This window comes from Nannospalax galili, unplaced genomic scaffold (assembly GCF_000622305.1).
Source record: "Nannospalax galili isolate Female #2095 unplaced genomic scaffold, S.galili_v1.0 scaffold591, whole genome shotgun sequence".
NCBI lineage: Eukaryota > Metazoa > Chordata > Mammalia > Rodentia > Spalacidae > Nannospalax > Nannospalax galili.
In genome coordinates, this window is record NW_008330926.1 from 1392456 (window position 1) to 1405054 (window position 12599).

Here is a 12599-nt window from a genome sequence, read left to right on the forward strand (position 1 = left end):
CGTTCTTCTCGGTGGTCTTCCTCGAGCCCCACATTTGGCACCAGAGATGCCCCAACCCGCAGAGCAACAGCGTGGGGCACCGAGACTGAACCTGGAGGAATGAATAGATAGGGGGCACGAAGAAATGGAGACAAGACAGTATTCTGATCAAGTCTCATTTATTGAGCAATCACACAGTGTTAATATAGTAAAGCGGAGGGTGGGGGAAGGTAAAGGGTGGAGAGAAGGTGGGGGAGTGGAAGGCGGCAAGGCCCTGCTGGGGAATTTCTACTACAGTCATGAGCCCTGGTGGTTTCACAAGATAAGGAAGTAAAATGTAGTAAATCAGGGCAAGAAAAACATGTTTTTACAAGGCCACCTGGTTGTTCCAAACTGGGGCAGGGGTACACTTAAGACTTGGCCTCCAACACCCAGACTCTACAAACTCCTATTCTTTACACTTTGGTAATTTGTGGTCCTTTGTGTTCATTGCCCTCCGTTGCATGAGGGATCTTCACTGATGAGAGTTGAGAGACTCATTTAGTATTCTCTCTGTCCCTTGTTCCACTATGTTACTTGAGCCTTAGGTATAGCGGTTCCATTGCAGATGTGTTACAGGGTTGGGTATTTCACAGGCACTATCTGTGTGTGTGTGTGACCAGCTGTGAAACGCCACCGTAGCCTCCATCTGTTGCAAAAAAGAAGCTTCTTTGATGAGTGGTGTACGGTATATTTGTCTGTAACTATTAGAATCCATATTTGGCATATGGTAAGAAATTTCATTTGTCCAGAGAGATGACAAATATAGGGTTTTCTCTAGAATCTATGGCCTCTCCAGCAATGAATATTTGACTATAATTACAGTGCCACCCAGGAATTCTCTCCCATTGAGAGGGCTTTAAGTGCAATTAGATAGCTGTTGATTACCCACCAAATAAAAGTGTCACTACTTAACCATTTTTATTTCTTCATTGGAATTCTTTGTATATTCTGTATATTAAACTGTTGGATGTGTAGCAGTTGGAGATTTTCTCCCACTCAGTGGGTTTCCTCTTCACTACCTTGGTTGTTTCTTTTACTGTACAGAAGCTTTGTAGCTTAATGGGGTTCTACTTGTTGATTATTGACCTTAATGCCTGAGCAACTGATTTCTGATTTAGAAAGTCCTTTCCTACACCTATGCCTTGCAGGGTATTGTCTATGTTTTCTTCTAGCAGTTTCAGATTTTCAGGTTTCATCTTGAGGTCTTTGATCCGTTTGGAGTTGACATTTGTGAAAGGTGAAAGATAGGGGTACAATTTCATTCTTCTACAGGTGGAGATCCAATTTTGCCAGCACCATTTATTGCAGATGCTGTCTTTCCTCCATTGTGTGATCTTGGCACCTTTGTCAAATATCAGGTGGCTGAAATTGCGTGTACTCATGTTTGAGTCTTTTATTGTGTTCCATTGATCTACATGTCTATTCTTGTGCCAGTACCATGCTGTTTTTATGACTATAAAGCTGTAATATCTGAAATCTGGTATGGTGATTCCCCCCACACTGTTCTTTTTGCCAAAGATTGCTTTGGATATATGGGGTCTTTTGTGATTTCATATAAATTTTAGGGTTTTTTTTCCTGGTTCTGTGAAGAATGTCATGCATATTTTGATTAACATTGGTATCTTCCTCTATCTCTTCCTTTAAATATTTAAGCCTTGTGTTCACCATTCTTAGTGATTAGAGAAATGCAGATAAAAACCATTCTAAGATCCCATCTCATTCCTGTCAGACTGGCTAAGATCAAGAGAACAAAAGACATCAAATGCTGGCGAGGATGCAGAGAAAGGGGAACGCTCATCCACTGCCGGTGGGAATGAAAAGTCGTGCAACCACTAGGAGAGCAGTGTGGAGAACTCAAAAAACTAAAAGCAAATTTACCGTCTGATCCAGTTATAGCACTCCTCAGCATATACCCAAAGGACTCACCTGCTGTAGGATGTACATCCATGTTTAACACTGCTCTTTTTACATAGTTAAGAAATGAAAACAACCTAAATGTTCCTCAACTGGCAGATGGATAATGAAAATGTGGTCCTACACAGTGGAGTTCTACTTAGCAGTAAGAAAAGATGAAATTTGCAGGTAAATGGATGGAACTAGAGAGTGTTATACTAAGTGAATTAACACAATCTCAGAAAAGCAAGCGACATATGTTCTTCCTTATGTAACAAAAGAAGCCAGGAAAATGGAAAGGAAGCATGGAGGTAATGGGAAAGAAAGAGCCCAAAAAGGGAGAAATTAAGGAATAGACGTTCCCAGGGGGAAGGTGGGGAAAGTGGGAGTTTTCAGTTGGGAAGGGAGGAGGGAGAGACATGCAGGAGAACATCAGGGTACAGGAGGAGGGACAGGAGAGAGAGATGGTAGGAAGCAGGTGTTATGGTGGAAAGGGTGGGGATAACAGGGGTGCTTGGACTGCAGAGGGAGGAGGGAAGTTGGATGGAGGAAGGGGGAAGAGAGATGAGAGGGAGCACAGTGACAGGAGAAACCTCCCTTCTGGTGCCTGGTCAGAGTAGTCCAAGAGGCTACCAAAATAACACAGGCTGTCGCTGTAGTCCTTGGTTATCTCACAGAACTTGAGGTAAGACTCTACTGCTGAAGACAGGACATACTTTGTATATAGGACTTAGAGCAATGGAGCAGGAACTGACCTGGAAGGCTTCTCCCTGAAGACTAGCTTTCAAGTTCTGGAGGATAATAAGCAAGTTGCTAAAACCCTGCCTTAGAGCCTAATAACCATAACAACTAGGACAGTGAACTACCCCTGCTGGTGCAGAAGTGGCACTGTTATCTGCAGAGTAACCAACAGCTATCTAATTAGACTTAAAGCCTCCTTGGGAGGGAACTTGTGGGTGGCACTGTAATATAATTACAGCCAAATACATGTGGCTGGAGAGGTTGTAGATCCTAGGGAAAACCCCATCACTGTCATATCTCTGGGAATATGCTAAATATGGATTCTTAGATATACAAACAAGTATACCATATGCCATTCATCAAAGAAGCTTCGTTTTGCAACAAATGGAGGTTACTACAGAGTTCTACAACTGATAACACACAGAGAATGTACTTCTGAGAGATGCCCAGCCCTAGGTGATATATCTACAGTGGAACCTCTACACTTACAGCTCACAGAACATGGCAGAACAACTGGTAAAGTGAATACTAGTGCATCCCTCAACTCTCAACCAACAAACCTTCCTTATACAAGAGTGTGATGCACATAGAAGGCCACAACTGGCTGAGATTTAGAGAACAAGAGATTTCAGAGTGTGTGTCCCTGGACAGGGCTCCTGTATTAACCCTCACCCACCCAGGGCTCAGGAACCATTGCGAAAGAGGGGGGTGGAAAGAGTGTGAGAGCCACAGTCAGTCTATGAACAGAGGGAAACAGAATTTCAAACAATCTCCAAAGTTGGCCCAGTAAGTGTCTTTTGATAGCACACTCCTGACAAGAATAAAATAACTTCCAAATATAATGTCTCCATGCTATCCTCTAAAGAAAAGACAGAATAAGAAAATGGACAATATTCTGAAAGGAGAAAGAGAAAAAGAGCTTCAGAAATTCATATCTGAAAAGTACAGAGAAAAAGGCAGTGCATGGAAAGAAAAAAAAAAAAAAACAGGTTGAACACAGACACAGACTCAGCAGCAGGGCTCTCTGGCAGGGAGAGGATGAGCAGACTTCTCCAAGAGATCAAAAGGTGTCCTGGGGAAAAGTGACAATCTTGAGAGCAAACCCCCACAACCCTCACAAGCTTTTAAAACAGCTCCATGTTCTTATGTGATTCCTTGAGGAGATGGAGAAGAGTCCCACTCAGTCACTCAGTATGACTCAGAGGGCAGAAGTTTTGAAAGAGAGCCATTTTGAAAGAGAGCCTGTTGTTTGAATATGAGCTACTTTTGGGGCCTGAAAAAAGGTACAATCCAAGACAGGGTGTCAGAGCTTAATTTGGCACAGCCCTAGAGCAAGAGAAAACCCTGGGATAGAGTTACAGGAAGTTGTAGGAAGTTACAGTTATAAGAAGGCTGAACACTAGCAAGCCAAAATGTGCAGTCAGCAGGAGGCTCAGCTCAGTGTGGGAAGTGCTGAGGGAGAGATATGCCCACTCTTGCTGGCCAGGAACAGGTCTCACAAATAACTCTGGATGATGTCAAGATGATAGCTGAAGCTAAATAAGGGGCCTCCATTCCTAGTCTCCTCAAAAAGACCAAATAATAATAATAATAATAAATAAATAAAATATTTTTAAAATTATTCAAAAAGATAGAAACAGAGGGAGAACTCTGAAGGTCTTTCTATGATGTCAGCATTACTCTAATATCAAAACCAGGGAAAGACGTAACAAAAAAGAAAGCTATAGATCCATATCCCTAATGAACAGAGATGCAAATTTCTCAACAAAGTCCTTGCCAATCACATACAGAACACTTCAGAAAGATCATCCACCACAATCAAGTCAGCTTTATTCCAAAACAAATAACATGGGTAGTACATATGTTGATGATAGTCTATCATTGTGAACAACCAAAAGAATTACTTCAATTCAGTAGAAAATTTTCCTGAAGCCATAACCTTTCAAATTAAATAGACGACTGTGTAGTTATTTGGACAGTTTAGGTTGGATAATTTTTAAAAACAGTCACATCAGAATTCATATACATTATCACAGAAATGTAGTAGTTTATTTTCAGACTTGTTACCAACCCAACTCTGTCACTTAGACAAGGACACTAAACAAACAGTGGTTTGTTTTAATTAGGTAATCGAATTAAACAGACATGTGGCAGTTCCTGTGGTGAACCATTCTTTTATAGAAATTTGAAATGTACTAAAAGGTTCTATGCTTCATGGAATATCTCATATCTTATGGAAATGTAATTGTGGGGAGATGTTGACAATTTAGGACTGCTGACATGAATGAGTGAACAAAAATGGTAAATCTAAATTACTGACTTGCACGCTTTTTCTTAACTCTGACTCATTCCTTACTAGTAGGCTTACTCTTTTTAGTATTTGGGTTACTTGTTCAACACCAGCCAGAAAAATAACTTTGTAGTATCCGAATGTTATCCAACTGTATATTATCTACTTTATTGCAAATAATTGTGAACAGCGGTCAAGAAATAATTTTATATTTAAAGAAGACACAAAGAGATGGAGGGATCTCTCATGCTTGTGGATGCTAGAATTATGGCTTCAGGAAATTTTTCTACTGAATTGAGGTAATTCTTTTGGTTGTTCACAATGATAGACTATCATCAACATATGTACTACCCATGTTATTTGTTTTGGAATAAAGCTGACTTGATTGTGGTGGATGATCTTTCTGATGTGTTCTGTATGTGATTGGCAAGGACTTTGTTGACCATCCAACCAAAGGATTCAATTCAATCCAAATCAAAACTCCTTTGACATTCTTCACAGAACTAGAAAAATCTATCCTAATTCATAGGGAAATACAGACACACACACACACACACACACACACACACACACACAAATGGATAGCCAAAATAATATTTTACACAAAGAGCGATGGCAGGATGATTAATATACCAGACCTCGAGCTATATTGTAGAACTCTAGCCATATCAGCATGGTATTGGCACAAAAATTTACCTAATGATCAACAGAATAAAAGATAAGACCCAAACATGAGTGCACACAATTACAGCCACCTGATATCTGACACACTGCCAAAAATACACACTGGGGGAAAGACAGAATCTTCAACAAATGGTACAGGCAAAATTGGATAGAAGAATGAAATTAGACCCATACCTATCACTTTTCCCTAAAGTCAACTTGAAATGGATCAAAGATCTTAACGTGAAGCCTAGAATACAGAAACTGTTAGAAGAAAACATAAACAGTACCCTACAAGATATAGGTGCAGGAAAGGACTTTCTAAATCTGAAATCAGTTGCTCAAGCATTAAGGTCAACAATGGACAAATGGGACTTCATTAAACTAAGAAATTGCTGTACAGAAAAAGAAACAATGAATCAAGTGAAGAGGAGGCCCACAGAATGGGAGAAAACCTTCACCGGCTCTTCATCTGACAGAGAATTAATATCCAGAATATACAAAGAATTCAAAAAACAAAGAAGAAAACAAATGACCCAATTAAAACATTCCAACACCAGCCTCAAGACCAAAAAACCACATCAATGGCCAGCACAGCACATGTCATTGCTGCGGTAGTGGCATTTTTATCTTGGGGGCAATCAATAGCTACCTAATTGGACTAAAAGCCCACTCAATGGGAGGAAGCTCAAGTGTGGTATTATAAATACACATGGCTGGAGTGGTCATAGATCTTAGAGAAAATCCCAAGCCTGTCACATCCCTAGACTATTGTGATTTCTTATTATGTGCAAATATGTAGCCTTATATTTACAGATAAATATCCCAGTCACCAAGCATCAAAGAAGCTCATTTTGCACCAGTCAGAGACTATTACCAAGTACCACAACTGGTCACACAAGGACATTGTCTATGAATTGCCCAGGCCTAAGTGACACATCTACAACGCAACCTCTATACCTAAGGATCATGGAACATAGAACAGGGGTAAAGAAGAGGACACTAATGAATCACTCAGTTCTCAATAATGAAGCTAGCTCATGCAGCCAAGGACACAAAAGGTCACAAATGGCCAAAGCATAGAGATCAAGAGTCTGCTGAATGCTGGTCCTTGGACAGGACTCCTTTATTAAACTTCAGCCACCCAAGGCTCAGGGACCATCACGGAAGAGGGGGCGGAGCCAGGGAGGAGGTGCATGACCATTTGGAAACAGAGTCCTACAAGCTCCTGAGAACCTGCTCATATGATTCATGGCAATAGTGTCAGCATACACAAGTCCCATGCAAACTCAGGAAGACAAAAACCCAGTACAGAACTGGGAAAACGAACAGCAGACCCCGATCTTATCTGAATAAATATTGGCAACTGATTGCTGCTAGGTGAAGAAAAGCTGATCTTCCTAAAACAAAGGACTATAGATATGCTAACCTCAGGTGGATAGACTTGCACTGGGGAACAGCTCAGGACACTGACAACACAGTGGGCTTTAACAAGGATGACAGAGTGTATGGTCTTGGGGGGGGTGCTATGGGAGAGTGCCAAGAGGAACAGGGATATAAAGATGATTAAGATTGTTTGAGATGTTCTGTATGAAATATACAAAAAAATCAACTAAAAAAAGAGAAAAAATATGGCTTTGAATCTGAAAAGAAAGTTCTCAAGAGAAAAAATAAAAATGGCTAAGAAACACCTTTTTAAAAAATGTTCAGCATCCTTAGCAATTAGAGAAATGCAAATCAAAACCACTTTAAGATTTCATCTAACCCCAGTCAGAATGAGTAAGATCAAGAGAACAAATTACATCAAATGCTGGCATAGATGCAGAGAAAGGGAGAAACCCTCATCATCGTTGGTGGGAATTGTAAACTGGTGCAACCACTGTGGACATCAATACAGAGAGTTAAAAATAAATCTACCCTATGATCTGGTTATACCAACCCCTGGCATATATTCAAAGGACTCATCCTACTACAGAGATACTTGCACAGCCATGTTTGTTGCTGCTCTTTTCACAATAGCTAAGAAATGGAAAGAAGCTAAACATCCCAAAACTGATGAATGACTAATGAAAATGTGGTTCATTTTTACGATGGAGTTCTACTCAGCAGTAATGAAAGACGAAATCATTAAGTTTTCAGGTAAATGGATGGAACTAGGAGCTGTTATACTAAGTGGAGTAACACAGACTCAGAAATAAACAACGTATATTCTTGCTCATTTGTGGATCTTAGCTCCAAATTCCTATATGTGAGTATATATCCTGATGTAACCACAGGAGCCAAAAATGGAAAGGAACCATGGGGGTGAAGGGGAAGAAGGAGCCCAGGAGATGGGGATAGTAAGATACAGGTGTTATCGAGGGAGAAATGGGGAAAATAGAGGTACTAGGGAGACTTATACAGGAGGAATGAAAAGTGAAATCAACTCAGACAATGTGAAAAACCAGAATATATGATTTCAAAGGTCTACTGAAAGATACACATCATATATATGCATATATACAGCTGAATGCTATATAACAAAAACACTGTCAGTCTGTCTAAGAGACTCCCAAAATAACACAAGCTATTGCCACAGTCTTTGATTGCTTCCCAGAATTTGAAGGTATGACCCTATTTCTGAATATAGGCCATACTTCAGACACAGGACTTAAGCAGTTGAGCTGGAACTGATCTGGAAGCCTCCTTCCTGAAGACTAGCTCTCATGGTATCAGAGGATACTATGCAAGCTATCAAGGGAGAAAACCAATTAGTGGTCCTACCCAACTCTAAAGCCTAATAAACAGCAATGGTTGGTCCTGAAAACTATCTCTATTGGTGCAGTAGTGTCACTTTTATCTTGGGAGTAATCAACAGCTTTCTAAATGGAATTAAGGCTTACTCAGTGGGAGGGAATTTATGTGTGGTACTGTAAGCATAGCCAAATACACATGGCTGTAGAGGTCATAGATTCTAAAGAAAACCCTACTTTTTTCACATACCTAGACCAACATAATTTCTTACTTGTATTCTAAATATGCGTCCTTATATTTACAAATAAGAATACCTCTTAGCACTCATCAAAGAAGCTTCTTTTTGCAACAAATGGAGACTGTTGTAGTTTGCTCTCATATTTTTATGATGAAAACACTGACCAACACCAACTTGGGGAGGAAAGGGTTTATTTGGCTTAGAAGCACCTGTAGTTTCAGAGGGTACATTGTTTCTACCATATTGGGAAACTTCCAACTAGCCTGGTAGCTATCCTCTAATCCATAGAGCCCATTGTTTCTGCCATACTAAGAAACTTTTTTTCCTAAATTGAAGCTTCTTGTTAACTGAAAACTTCTTTGTTAACTGACCTGACCCTGGTTTGGTGTAACTATGATGATCTGATGTAACTATGGTTATTGGCTCTCCAGCTGGCATGATGTCATTGTGGGGGGTTCTTTGTTTGCGTTTTTTTGGTTTTGGATTTTTTTAATAGTTTATTATTCTTATTTTATGACTGTTTCGCCTGCATGTATGTAATTGCACCCATGTCATGCAAAGTCTGTGGGGGCATCGGCTCCCCTGGAACAAGAGTTACAGATGCCTGCTAGCCACCATGTGGGTGCTGGGAACCGAACCCATGTCCTCTGGAAGAACAGAAAGTGTTCTTAAGTTCGGAGCCACCTCTCCAAACCCAGTTTTTTATTTAGTTTGGTTTGGTTTGGTTTAGTTTAGTTTGGTTTCATGTTTTGTTTTGTTTTTTCAACAGGGTCTTCCTAGTCCCAGCCTGCCTGGAGGTCACTACATGGACCAGGCTGGCCTAGATCTCACAGAGATCTGCCTGCCTCTGCCTCCCAAGGGCTGGGGTTAAAGCACATACCACCATGCCCAGCATGTGTTTTTAAGCTTTATAAACCCTGCCCTACTTCTCCTTAGGGTCAGGAGTTCTTTTGGGCATTAACCCAATTTGACCACTGACTAATAAAGGACTCCTAATTTGATCATCACTATGTGGCATTTCTCTGTGCTTCATGCTTCATGTTACAGTTTCCTTATGCAGCAGATGATGATTAACACAAAATCCCACAACTAGCCAATGTGCAGAGAACGGAATGCGCATCCCTTTTTTTTATTTATTTATTTTTGCTGTATGGTATAAAATGGAGAAAATAATGCCCCTTAAATATCCCTCTAAACAGAGGAAACTTTGTACAAAAAAAGTTGTTGGCATTGGCTTAGGGAGTTTCTTGTTGCACGCGTCCCAACAAGGTAAGACCACCAACAGCAGGATGGAACCTCCCAGCAGGACACAGAAGCCACTGAAATAAAAGGTGATGTCATAGGTCTGGGTCCAGTCATAGAACCAACGACAATTGGTGGTCCAAGGCTATTTCCAAGTCCAGCAAAGAATATTAATATTCCATAGGCATGGGCTAATTTGTCAATTTCCACAGTTTTCGTGGTCACATATGGGACGATGGACCAATTACCAGTAAGAAACCCTAGGATCCCAGAAAGTATCGACAGTGTAATGTAACTCTTGGCAAGCAGAATTGCACACAGGGTCAGGCCCATGACAATCAGTGCAGCTATATAGAGATACAAAGTGTTAATCCACTTAAAGTCAGCCAGGATCTGCAGAAGGAGTTTCCCTACAGCCGTCATGATGCCGATGATGGAGATGAGGGACATGACGAACTCCTCTTCCTTCACGTTGCAGCTTCTCGCTATGTCTTCCATGAGTAACAATGGTGGGAAGCCTCCGATGTCAAAAAGGAAGATGGCGATGAACAGTGAAGAGAAGACTTTGTTTTGAAAAAGAGACGCAGTCTCACCCCAGTAGTTCTTATATAACTGCCACTTCCTCTTGGCAAGCTGTTTACAAAACTATGTCTGTTCTACAACTTTCTTCCTGTACATCTCAGGCTCCTTGGCATGGGGCACAGCGGTGGGTTTTTTATGAAGAGGACTGTCCTGGCTCCAATCACCACTAGCCAGGGAGCACTTGTATTCTCACCAGTGTAACTCTTGTCCAAGATGTTTATATTTTCTTCTAAGTTCTTTTCTTTCTCATTGTACATGGAGTACCTATCTGGAACATTCTTCTGAGCTGGGTTTTTTTTTTTTTTCAGGTAAAGGACATTCAGAGATCTTCATGGGCCTCATCAGATGCCACAAGCTAGTATATTTAAAGCTAAAGCACCCACAATCAGCAGGCACTAATCCAGGCTGTAGTGCTCAGCATCTTCTGCAGAGCAGCATAGACAAAAAGGCCAATGCTTGAGCCTGTTGAAGTCAGACCAAGTGTTAGGCCTGGCAGCTGTCAAAATACTTGCACCGTAATGGTCAGTGTTGCAGTGCACAATAAGCCACATCCAAGACCTACATCAATGCCATAGGAGAAAAATGGAAAGTAGATATTGGGGGCGAAACTGCTCAGCATCAAGCCTCCAGCCACCTGGAAACCACTGAAGACAGTGACAGGTCTTGCTCCAAAAGATGAAACACAGAGACTGCAGATGGGACTTGCAAGTTTGGACACCTGTTCCAAACTTCTACCTTCAAAGGCTCAGGGATCAGTGCAGAAGAGGGGTGGGAGGATTGTAAGAGGTAGAGGTGGTGGGTGAACCACAAAGAAACAGTCCGGTGCATATATGAACTCATAGCAATGGTGACAGCATGCAATCTCCAACCCGGGGGGGAACTCAGTGTAGCCATGGGGAGTGGGTAAGAATTCCCAATCCAGCTGAGGGAGTTGTTGGCTGCTGGAAGGGGGAAAGAGTCTCTTACAGGGATGGGACATTTGGTAGATTGACCAGACTCTAGTAGATGGACCCATCCTGAGGGACATGTGGGAACACAAATCGGACACTATAGGCCATATGATATATATAGTGAAGTACGTTGAATTGGGTGGAGGGCAGTAGAGGATTGTGGGCAGTGGGGGACAGTGAAGATGGGGGAGGGGATCTAAATACCATTAAATTATACTGTATGAAAATCGCAACAATTCAATAAAAAAATTTTAAGTGATTAAAAAAAAATAATCACAAGGCTAATACACAAGGCTTTTCTGCCTTTCTTGGTAATGAGATAATTTATGATCCAACGTTGTTTAACAGCTTTCTTTTTAAAAATAAGAAATTCATTGAGAATTTCATACATGCATATAAGGTATTTTGATCAAATCCATGCCCACTCCTTCCCCTCCAACTCCTCCCATATCGCCTCATCACTTTATTCTGATAACTTCATGTACTCTTTCTTCTTCTTTGATTTATTTTTTTATGGGGCTTTTGCCTGTTCTAACATTTCTGCCCTCTGAAGAGGTAACCCAAAAATCTTCTAAGGATTACATAAAAGCTCCCAAATATTATCAACATTTTTGGCCTTTGGAACAGAGTATGTTGATAAGAGGCCCAAGGACATTGTGAGTTTTAGCCAAGAAACTGGCTACTTTTCTTTGGGGTCTTTTTACCCTAACTGCCTAGCAAATTCCTACCTCCTATTCTTACCACACCATCCTCTGAAGAGGTTACCCAAATTGCCAATAGGGAATCGGGATGCAACTTCTCTGGCTTCTTCCATGCTGCCCAGGGACACAGGGTGAGGCAACTGGAGTACCCTTTCAGTGGGTCTATCTTGAAGACTCTCAAATTGCATAACTCTTGTCTCAAAGAGGGAAAGAAAGTCTTTGAATCATGAATAGGAGATGTGAAGGAGAAATAAAGGCAAGAGTAATTAGCATTACAAGTTCTAGACAGGGAACTAGAAAAAAGTCAGAAGAGGGCAATTTTCAAATGTTCATATGAGAGTCCATTGAAATTTCTTGACGAGGGCTTCCAAAAGCATCCCTCTGTTGGGTTCCTCCTCATCTGTCTTTTGTCTTCCAAGGCTGGACTCCAGAGTGATGGATTCAGGATTTGCTTTCAGATATTTGATAGCTGTTGGAGTAGTTAAAATCAGTGTCAGTTCCCTCTCAAAGACTTTGAGGTCACTGAGGGGTTACTGAGGTGTATG

The 12599-nt window shown here is 41.1% G+C and overlaps 2 pseudogenes; both read right to left on the bottom strand.

The window, feature by feature from the left end:
- Positions 1-1969, bottom strand: part of LOC115067690 — an 8392-nt pseudogene extending 6423 nt beyond the window's left edge.
- Positions 1970-3514: 1545 nt separating this feature from the next.
- LOC103752068 overlaps positions 3515-12599 on the bottom strand; it is a 12497-nt pseudogene continuing 3412 nt past the window's right edge.